The sequence below is a fragment of the Pyxicephalus adspersus genome, chromosome 3 (assembly GCF_032062135.1).
Source record: "Pyxicephalus adspersus chromosome 3, UCB_Pads_2.0, whole genome shotgun sequence".
NCBI classification, from domain to species: Eukaryota; Metazoa; Chordata; class Amphibia; order Anura; family Pyxicephalidae; genus Pyxicephalus; species Pyxicephalus adspersus.
The window spans coordinates 64,409,384-64,420,059 of NC_092860.1; the positions used below are offsets into that span (position 1 = coordinate 64,409,384).

At 39.6% G+C, this 10,676-nt stretch overlaps 1 long non-coding RNA gene across 1 annotated transcript; it reads left to right on the plus strand.

The window, feature by feature from the left end:
- The first annotated feature begins 4,438 nt into the window (after nucleotides 1-4,438).
- LOC140326404 (uncharacterized) lies at nucleotides 4,439-9,913 on the plus strand. The gene is made up of 3 exons (XR_011919863.1): nucleotides 4,439-4,895; nucleotides 5,018-5,134; nucleotides 9,547-9,913. It is a non-coding gene; the product is annotated as an uncharacterized lncRNA (long non-coding RNA).
- The last annotated feature ends 763 nt before the right edge of the window (nucleotides 9,914-10,676 follow it).

Here is a 10,676-nt window from a genome sequence, read left to right on the forward strand (position 1 = left end):
ACATTTTGTTCAGTCTTTGCTTTAATACACTGCTAGCCCCCTCTTGAACACCTCTTTTAAAGGGATGTACGATTAGGGACCCCTTGGGAAACCCCTTGAGCAGATATGGGATACAGCAGCACATGAAGCTATTCACGTGGGCTTTTATGAAGCCAAATTATCAAATACTTATGTGGTGGTATTTGACTCCGGTCCAATTAGTTAAATTTAAACCAGACATGTCAAGACAGTGTTTTAGACATTACAGTACAGATGGTCCTTAGGCACCCCCACTGTGAAGCAATGAACTTCTAGTAGCGAGACCTAATGATTCGTTGGGGGTATTTCAGAAGGTTTGGATGCCTTGGATCACTCACTATTTGCCAAGAGATTGTAATATAGATATCCTCTTTTTTGACACGGTTTACTTATTCCTCTAGGCTCATGTGTTAATAACAGTGCCTGACTATGGTCCTGGAACCTACCCTTACCCTTTTTTTGTCCCCCTTTTTTCTGAATTCTTTCTCTTTATTTTTTTTCCTATTTTTTGTGTCATTTTGTTCTGTATATGCAACAATAGCACATGTCTGGTTATGCCACAATTTTTCAAGTGCCTACTAATTGAGATGATAATATATGCTATTTTGCACTGTTTCTAAATCAACCTCCTCAGCAGTAACCCTAAGTGTGACTCGGAGTAAAAAGAAGATGCTAAAAGCGGTAACCCGAAGTAGCTAAAACAGTGAAAACCAATAGTAAATAGAACGTTACCTGATCCGCCAGCGTCCTCCTTCGTCCTTCCCATCTCCTCGCTTCCTCTGGCTGGCGTTCTCTACATCTGATGAGTCACCGGGGAGTCAACCGGTTGCATTCAATACAAGATAACTGTGTGGATTTATGTCTAAAAGCAGTACATTGTCTTTCAAGAAAATTTATTTTACAGTATAATAAAATGAGTATAATATTTTTTTATGTTCAAATGTATTTAATTTAATATATTGACATGATTTCAAGAAAAGCAATGTACCGCTTTTAGACATAGAAATTCAGACAGAAATGAACCTCCCAGGAGGGTAAGAATGTTATTTATTGTTAAAAAAACCATTTACTGTTTTGTAAACTTTTTCTTTGACTTTTATTTTCAAAAAATGTTAAAATCCTTTCTCCCAATAAAAAATATTGAAAAAAAAGAATTTGCCTCAGAATCACTTATAGTTTGTATGGTATATAATTTTTGGTAGTAAGAGGCGATAATAGAATAAATTTCCTGTCGATGGGATAGTAAACTGGCTCCCTGTTCATACCTCTCCAGTTAACAGTCAAACTGTTGTTTTGCTGTGTACCATTGTATATATTGACTTGTAAGGTTGAAAGGGAAAGTTTGTTGGACCAGACTCAGGTCTTGTAAGGCTTGCAAATATTTTTTTCCGGGTCATAAAGATGATAACCCTGCCTTTTATGTGTGCAAGCAGCACACAATAGTGTTTAAACGACAGAATATTATGGGTGCGCAAGTTTGAAAGTTTGAGTGCTCTTTAAAATGAGCAGAAAGTAGGAGAAAGCCAAATAGAATGTGGAAGACCATTCCAACGAGTCAGGGTAGCTTTAGTAAAGTCTTAGAGCTGTGGGTGTGACAAATATCTGAGAAAGGAAGTAATTGGAGGAGCAAAGAGAGCTACTGTTGTATTTTTTCTTTTTTTTTAGGAAGGTGGGACAAAAGCTGTGGAGGAAATTGAAGGCAAAGCAAAGGAGCTTGAATTTGATTCTTAGGAGAAATGAAAGCCAATGATGAGAACTACAAAAAGAGGCAGTAGAAGAGGAGTGGTGGGTAGTATGAATAAGCCTGGCTGCAGCATTCAAAATAGAGGAGGATGTTACAGTAGTCCAGGTGAGAGATGATAAAAGCATGTACAAGGAGTTTGGTGGTCTGGTGACAGGAAGGGGCAGATTTTGGAGATGTTGCGCAAGTGAAAGTGACTGGATCTGGAAATTTTCTAAATATGGGCGGTAAAGGAGAGGGCAGAATTGAAGGTGATACCAAGACAACGTGCCAGAGGGGAGGGACGAAACACTGTTTTTAACAGAAATATGTCAGTAAAGAATTGGAATGTGAGGGGGTGGGGATCATGAGTTCTGTTTTATCCAGGTTGGGTTTCAGAAACTCATCATGGATGGCTGAAAGGTGGAGGAGTGGGCATGATCAGATGGAAAAGGGTCAAGCAGACAGGTAGTAGATGGAGATGATGAGAGGTGACTTCATCCAGAGTGACAGGGCTGGGGGAGGTTAGTGATGATATACAGGTGGAAGGGATATGATTGAAGCAGCATGGTGAGCAGAGACATTTCTGACAATTTTATCTAGTAAGCAATAGTTTAAAAAGAAATGAAAGAAAGCTAGTTTTTTTGGCAATAATCACATGTATTAGTATACAAACAGTTCATACAATTCTCTTAGAATATGTATATACAAAGAATAGTGTAAAGGGTCATCCCCATTAAGCTTTCATTGGGAAAATGACAGATTTACTATACAAAGGTGTATCTGACAGGTCACCCCTATTAGGTATTTATGGGGAAAGTGACCACTTTCCTATACAGAAATGATCCCTAAATCAATTATAAATAGCAAAAATGGTCATATAGCGTTCGAAATTCCCGAAAACCCTCTTGCGGCTTCCTCAAGGGGTAGTTGAGAACTTTACTTATTGATGACCAGTAAGGTTACGTCATAGTATAGGCAGAAGTTCAAATGCTGCTGATTTGCAAATGATTGCTGCTGTTTGTGTTGTCACATGTCAGCATTTTGACATTTAGGGTGGCAACACGTAGGAATTAAGAAGTAGTTAAGAGGAATTAAGAGGTAAAGAAAAATTTCTGTACTTCTCTCAAAAAAATACAGATATTCATTGTTTGATACCTCTTGCTTTTTACCAAAGAAGACCGTTTGGTACAGGTGCATTTGTGGCCCGAATAAGTTAAAGATGAGTGGTAGACGAAGGGGAAGGCGTGGCGTTGGGCGACCTGCCGCATCTGGCAGGAGTCCGCCACTGCAGGACAGCAGCAGTAGCAAACTGTTGGAGGCAGCAGCACAAGTTGCAAACAGGTCTGAGATGTGTGCAGAGCACCAGTACGCTAGTAGATTTATTGGGAGGGGGGAGTACAATCATACAGCAACATCATGTGGAGAGTATTGTGGACTGGGTCACAGGGGCCTCAAGTGCAACAGGCTCTTCTTCTACAGCAGGCTGTTCTTCTGCAGCACCAGCAGCAGCAGCAACCAGCAGAGCCGTGTCAGTAGCAAAGACAGGAGTTAGCGTGGCTAATTTGCCTGTACCTCCCGATGACTCCCCCTTGTTGTTTGACTAGCAGCCTGAGGATCTGTCATTGCGAATTTCAGTGTGGTCCTTTTTCACGCTGAAAGACGATGACGGGTGTGTAGCAATCTGCAGCCTCTGCCACAGTCAGATTCGCTGAGGACAGGCCGGATCACATTGTACAACATCCCTGTTTTCCCACATGCGCAAGAACCACAAACCAAAGTGGGAGCAGTATTATTATTATTATTATTATTATTATTATTATTAATATTTTATTATTATTATTCAGTATTTATATAGCGCCATCATATTACGCATAGCTGTACATAGTCCATAGTCATGTCACTAACTGTTCCTCAAAGGAGCTCACAATCTAATGTCCCTACCATAGTCATATGTCATTAATGTAGTCTAAGGTCAATTGTTAGGGAGAAGCCAATTAACCTAACTGCATGTTTTTGGGATGTGGGAGGAAACCGGAGTACCCGGAGGAAACCCACGCAGACATAGGGAGAACCTGCAAACTCCATGCAGATAATGTCCCAGCTGGGGATCGAACCTGGGACCTAGCGCTGCAAAGGCCAGAGTGCTAACCCCTGAGCCACCGTGCTGCCGTACTTGCGTACTCTTGAAGGAGGTGCAACCACGTCATTGTCTATTCTTCCACCTCTACTGACTCCTTCTACACCTCCAACTGTCATTGCTACCACATCTCAGGAGGTTGGTGACAGCCAGATTTCAGGCTGTGAGGAAGTATCAGCTTCTGGCCGCAGGTTTTGTGGCATCAGACGAGGTTTGTTGCTGAAAGATGGGTACTCCAGTGACCCCTTCAGCTTCCCTAGCTCCCAGTCCCTTCAGCCCACTCTACCAGAGTTCTGCATAAGGCATCAGGCTTTGGGCCCAACCAGCAAAAGAGTCATCGAACTCAATTCACGTCTAGCCAAACTATTGGCCTTGCAGCTACTGCTGTACAGCATTGTGGACTCTGCTACCTTTCGTGACCTGATGGCCTGTGCTGAGCTAATGTAAATTCCTTACAGATTTTTATCCATAGAATGGGAATTAAATATATATATATATATATATATATATATATATATATATATATATATATACAAGGCTTTGGGAAACATATGTGAACAATTTATATTATTATTCCTTACATGAATGTTGGATGAATTTATATGTTAATGTATTAAATCTGGGTGCAGTCATTCAGAGATCTATGTAAGTCTAGATACATCCATAAGAATTGCTGCAATATCTAATTAGAAATACATATCTTTTATTCTGAATCCTCTTTACATATGTTGTGAACAGATGATGGTTCTTCCCAATAATCACCTCCCACTTCAGGGCAGAAGCTATCCTCTATCATTTCCTGCCCATATCTAAATGTGTACATGCTGGAGGGCGGAAGTCACGTCCTCTTACAATCCTACCTAACCAGCTCACTGCGCTTGCGCGGGACAACCGTGCACACCCAGTGAGTGTGACCCTCCCAATCAGCAACTTCTCTTTCAAGGTTGAATCAGCGGCAGCGTCGGTCCTCTGTTTGAACGGCTGTCGCTGGTCTAGTCCTCCCAGACAAACCTCTCGGTCAGTAATCCCTTCTTCATCATTTTCCTCCACATAATTCTTTGTTCAATTTTCCTTTCATATCTGTTTTTAAAAGAATACATGGACTCAAAATATTTTGGTTCTATGTTTCTTTATTACAGGTTTGGACGCACTGAAACTTTTTCCTGATTTAGTCCTCTATTTCATGCTGTTTTCAAAGACAGCTTATCACGTTCTCACCAGTTACTCATTGATAATTGTTATCACATTTGATCAAGGTACGCCATCTTGTGGTTGCTTTTACTTATTACATATTACAGCACATTGACAGCCTTTATGTGTATAATACCAGTAAAGCTAATTTCATTTATTACATTTCTTTACAGAGATATTGCTAGGTCAACAATGAACCTTTTAACAAATATTTGAAACTGAATCAAACCTAATTTATCGAATTGTAAACATACTTTGTTATCAACCTATATTAAGCTATTTATATTTATTTAACAATTCCCCAAAATGCCCTTAAGTGTATTTCTTCATTCTTTATGCCTTTTAATCTTATTTTTTGTCTTATCATTGCCTTAACTTATCAGTAGCTTACCTTACCTTACCTTAACCTTACTAATTATTAATATTATTCTATCCATTAGATTCATCCTACACTAACACTCCCTAAAATATAAGACATAAGGAACTAACACACCACTAAGAATTCACTTCAAAGACCAAAGTAAGATCCTTTTATGAATAAATGATTCATCCAATAATATCTTCTTTCTATTTGAGTGAGATAGTTGGGATGTATGTAATATACAAATTATTCCTCCTCTCTCAGAGCATCCAAATGGCTATGTGATTGTTACATCAATCATAGTTGGGCTGGCTTGAATCTAACACTATACCATAGTAAGTCCAAGAATTTTTATCATCATCACTTAACCTTTGAAAATCCTGATTGTTGCAGGGGTTGTTATACCCTGGAATATATTTTTTTATGCCCCTAAATGATATCATGAATTTTGTATGGATTCATTGGGGATTATATATGCAAATTACAATGCCTTTACTGTATTTCGTAACTATATGGTTTTTGGGTTTTTTTTTTTTGGTTTTTTTATTTTTTGCAAACTATGATATCTAATTAAATGTTATTACAGTCCTAGGGTCTCTGTATCCCCGAGGAAGCCTATTTGGGCGAAATGCGTGGGGATAAGACCCCGCTCTTTGTCTTAATAGCTATGCACAAGTCTGTAAAACCTATCACTTTTCTATATAGTGTTTATACAGTCCACTATCACGTCAGTTTGTAACAGAAGCTTATTATTGCTTTTAAAATAATTGGTATTGTATTTAAAGAATAATACTATTATACTGTTTTTATATAGAATTATTCTAAGCCTGTGGTGCCTTTGTAGAAGCCTATCTCTTCTCTCCTGTTTTTTTCTAATGTAGTACAGTTTATAGGGAAATAGGTATAGACAGCTTTAGGTACTGCCTAAATTTTTTTGGTCATACCACGCAGAGTGTTGGAAAAGTTCAATAATATCGTTAAATTGACTGGGTGACAAGGTTTCCTGCAGAAAAGGCATCCAGACTTCCAAAAAAATTGGGAATGCATGTCAAGATGTTGTGTAGCTTCAATTTTATCAATCACCATAAGAGAATGTAATAATTGTATAAGATGTGACAGTGACGGAACCGTAGATTCCAGACAATGCTTCATAATGGATTTTTTGCTGCCAGAAAACATTGATTTGTGAGTTTAGATATAAATTTACTATCATTAGGTATAAAAAGGATTGGAGGAGGTACATGAAAGAGTGCGACATGAGACAAACATGGGTGGTAACAACCTGGTAATTTGTGTACATAGGTGTAAATTTGGGACCAAAAAAAATTGTAGTGTAGTGAAAAATTGTAATGAAGTAGTGTCTCTAGATGACAAGATCTGATACAGATCAGCTATAGACAATCGGATGAGAGAAGTTGCGAATCAGTTGTACAATTGAAGATGTCAAAGAAGTAATAGCATATGTTTGTTTATTGGTACGAACATAGTGTTTTACCTGTAAATATATCAAAAAATGAGAGACCGGAAGGGTATATTTTATCCGCTGTGACAGTGTCCCTAGAAAGCATACAAAAAGTCAGCAGTGTTAAAAAGGCTCCAGGGAAATGAAAGTGAGGATGTTTTGAATATGTTTCTAGGAAGAAACCTGAAACTTTAGGGCCCTGGAGCAGGCCAAGGGAGTAAAGGGGTGGGCCCCTTGGCCCAACCCAATCCTGGCTGGGTTATTATGGACCTGCACTGAGTGAGAGAGGATGTGATCATCAAGAGGCTGGTGGGCAGAGAGGGATCCAGGCTAGTGAGAGCCATAGGGATCCAGGCTGAGCAGGAAGTGCCGTGTAAGCGAGCTTGTGGGGAATCAAGCTGGAGGAGGTTGCTGTTGGTGCTGTTCTCTGAGAGAGAGAGAGCCCTGAGTGTTCCAGCGGAGGAACTGATCAGCGAGAGGGAAGAGAATCAGCCACTGTGTTGCAGGCAGGTGGTGATCAGAGAGGCTGAGGGAAGCCAGCGTCCACACAGGACTACAAAGCTGTGAGTAAACAGTATTGATACTGAGATAGTGTTTGTGTTAGTGAGCTAGGGCACGCAGTGAGGTAGCCAGTTGCCCAGCCGGGCTACTATTTATTGTTTTTTTTGTAAAGTGCTAATAAATAGACAGGCAGGTGTCTGTTTGAACTGCAACTTCGAAGTCTGCTGTCTTAGTCACTGCTGTCTTCTGACCCCGTTGCTTTGGCCAATCTGAAACTGCAATATATGAAACGGTAAAAAACAATGTTCCTCATCTAACAGATGATCAAGACAGTGAATCCCACATCTGAACCAATAATAGAAGACCTTAAATTGTAAACCCTGTGGGAAATCAGGAGTAGATTGCAATGGAATTGCAGGTGCAATGTGGCTAAAAACCCTATAAAGTTTTCTGACTTCTTGCCAGGCCACAAGCGTATGTCTAAATAGCAGGTTTGACTTGATTGTCATGGGGATACGTGTAAATGGAGTATGTAATAGTCCAATTAAAGACCACAGAGAAACTGCTAAAGATTCTAATTGAACATCAGTATAATAAGTCGAATTATACCACCAATCTCTAATGTGTCGAAGCAAACACGAGAGATTGTATTTCCTAATATCCAGAAAATTTAAGCCCAGTTGCTCTTTCAGACAGGTAAGTTTGTGCCTAGCTATACCTGGCATTTTACCCTGCCATAAAAAAGATGTAAATGCCGATTGGAGTCTGGCAACGTCCCGGTGTTTAGGAAGAAAGGGCAAATTCTGCAATGGGTAGAGCAATTGGGCAAAGCATACCATTTTTGTAAGGTGGCATCTGCCCATGAGTGACAGGGAAAACGTCTTCCAACTGGTCAATTCTGCCTCAATCTTTTTTTTTTTTTTTTATAAGAGTGTCATAATTCAAATGGTACATTTCTGAAAAATTTTGAGTTACTTTAATGCCCAAATACGTTATATATTGGTGGGCCACTTCCAATCCCAGATGTCTTGCCCAAGATATCAAAGTAGAAAATTGATATGATTTAAGAAACATTATCTCACTTTTATGGTAATTAATACAGAATCCAGATAGTCTACCAAAAAAGGTGACCAACTGGAATAAATTTAATAAATCCCTTCGAGAGTTTTTGAAGAACAATAAAAGGTCATTGCCAACAGAGATCAGAGCTGCTTTTTCTTCCTCCAATAAGGATACCTTCAAAAACTTCCGCCAGTAAGAATACCTTCAAAAACTTTTGACTGAATAAAATATTAAGCCAGCAGGTAAATTGCAAGATCAAACATAATTGGGGACAAAGGGCAGCCCTGTCTTGTACCCTACACAGCAAAAAATCTGGAGACATAACATGGACTTTTAACCCTGGGGCTCGAATATAGGGCTCTGAGAAATGTAGAGATATGACCCTGAAATCCAAATCTGGATAGCGTAGCATGCAACCAGCCCCACTCAAGACTGTCGAAGGCCTTCCCCGCATCGAGCGCCATAATCGCGCTCGATGGGGAGAAAGAGCCCAACAGCCTTACATGTCCCAACACCAATAGTAATTTTCGAAGATTATACACCGTCGATCTACCCATAACAATCCTGGATTGTGCCGGTCCCACTAATTTAGGCAATATCCGACATGGGCGATCAACCAGAATCTTGGATAGTAATTTTACATCATGATTAATGAGAGAAATGGATCTATACGAACTAGGAATAAGTTGGTCTTTTTGATTTTTATAAACAACTTTAATATGCACCATATGGCCTGATTCCTCTTCCATTGGCGAGGGGAAGAGATATCTTCTACTAGAATTTTGTAACAATTTGAAGAAAACCCATCTGGGCCTGGGGCTTTATTATTAGCAGAACCCTTAATTACTCTCACCACCTCTTCCTGGGTAATTTCAGAATTTAAAATATTTGACTTTGAGCAGCATTACTACCTGAAGAACAATATAACTCAAAAACCTCTGCGATGCCTGTGGGTGTCGAATGCTGAGTAGTGTGAATGTATATAAAATTTATATTAGCCTTAGGTATAGTGAGAATGAACTCAAACTATGTTGTGCTGTTTCTAAATGACTAACTCAGTTATTTGTGTTCTTTACTTACTGTTCCTGGAGGCGCCTTGGCATGCACCTGGTCAAGTGAAACCAGCAGATAAGGAGACCATAGAAATTGTGCAAGTGAAACCAGCAGATAAGGAGACCAAAGAAACTGTAACCCCCCTAAAAAAATTAATGAGAGTGGAATGTGCAGCGGCAGCAAAACAAGTAAAACAACAACTCGCCTTGTCTCCAGGCAAATTAAAGAAAAGACACGCCTAGAATTGGATGACCGGTGATGCATGGAACTGAAGGATAAAATATAGACTCTTAGGTTAAAATTTTAGAGACTCTCGCAGACAGAGGAAGGGACAGTCCAAACCTCTATTGCCTTATCTGTTTTGAGTTTCCCACGCATGAATAAAACCTTGATTCTTTTACAATACCTCAGAAGTTGTCGTGAATAATTGTCAACTTACCATTGACAATTTCTGGTCCTTCGAGCCGGAAACTTCAATCAAGAGTCGCCCAGTGGAACACCCGTCTACAAATGAACCAAATCTCACCGGCTTCAACAAAGACCCTTGGGATGAGAAAACTCCTTTAAACAAAGGGCTAGATGAGGGGACCCCTCTTGTGACGATTCGAGAGTGACAGTTTCCATGACACGACTCCTCCTGATGTCAAAAGAGTCCTGGTTTTTGTAAGGTAAGGTAAGGTATTGTTGTATTATTGGAAATTGGAAATAGTGTACAGATATTCCAACTGTACAGACATATAATGGCTCAAAGTCTGTGTCACGTTTAGGCAAGTCTCTCATCAGCGTTCTGGTGAGGAAAGACGAGCACAGTGACCTTGTCAGTAAGATTCATATACCACCCTGTATTGAATCGGAATATTCTGTGGGGCCCTAATGGAAATATAATTAGAAAAGTTGCTCTTTGAACGTATCAAAACAATCATATCAGTCAGTAATAATTCAAGAACTAAGGGACAAATTGTTGTGAACGGTGAGAATTGTTACTTGTTAACTTGACTATAAGGAAGTGTTTTTTGAGTAATTGTTACACTTAAAAGAAACAGGAAAAGAGTAATATAGTCAAAGGGAGTATCCACCCTGGTATCCACTGCAGTGATCTGATGCTGAAGGGATTCTGTTTTTCCCTAAGAGAATTTTTCAAGCATGTGACTAAAGACTCAAAATCCTC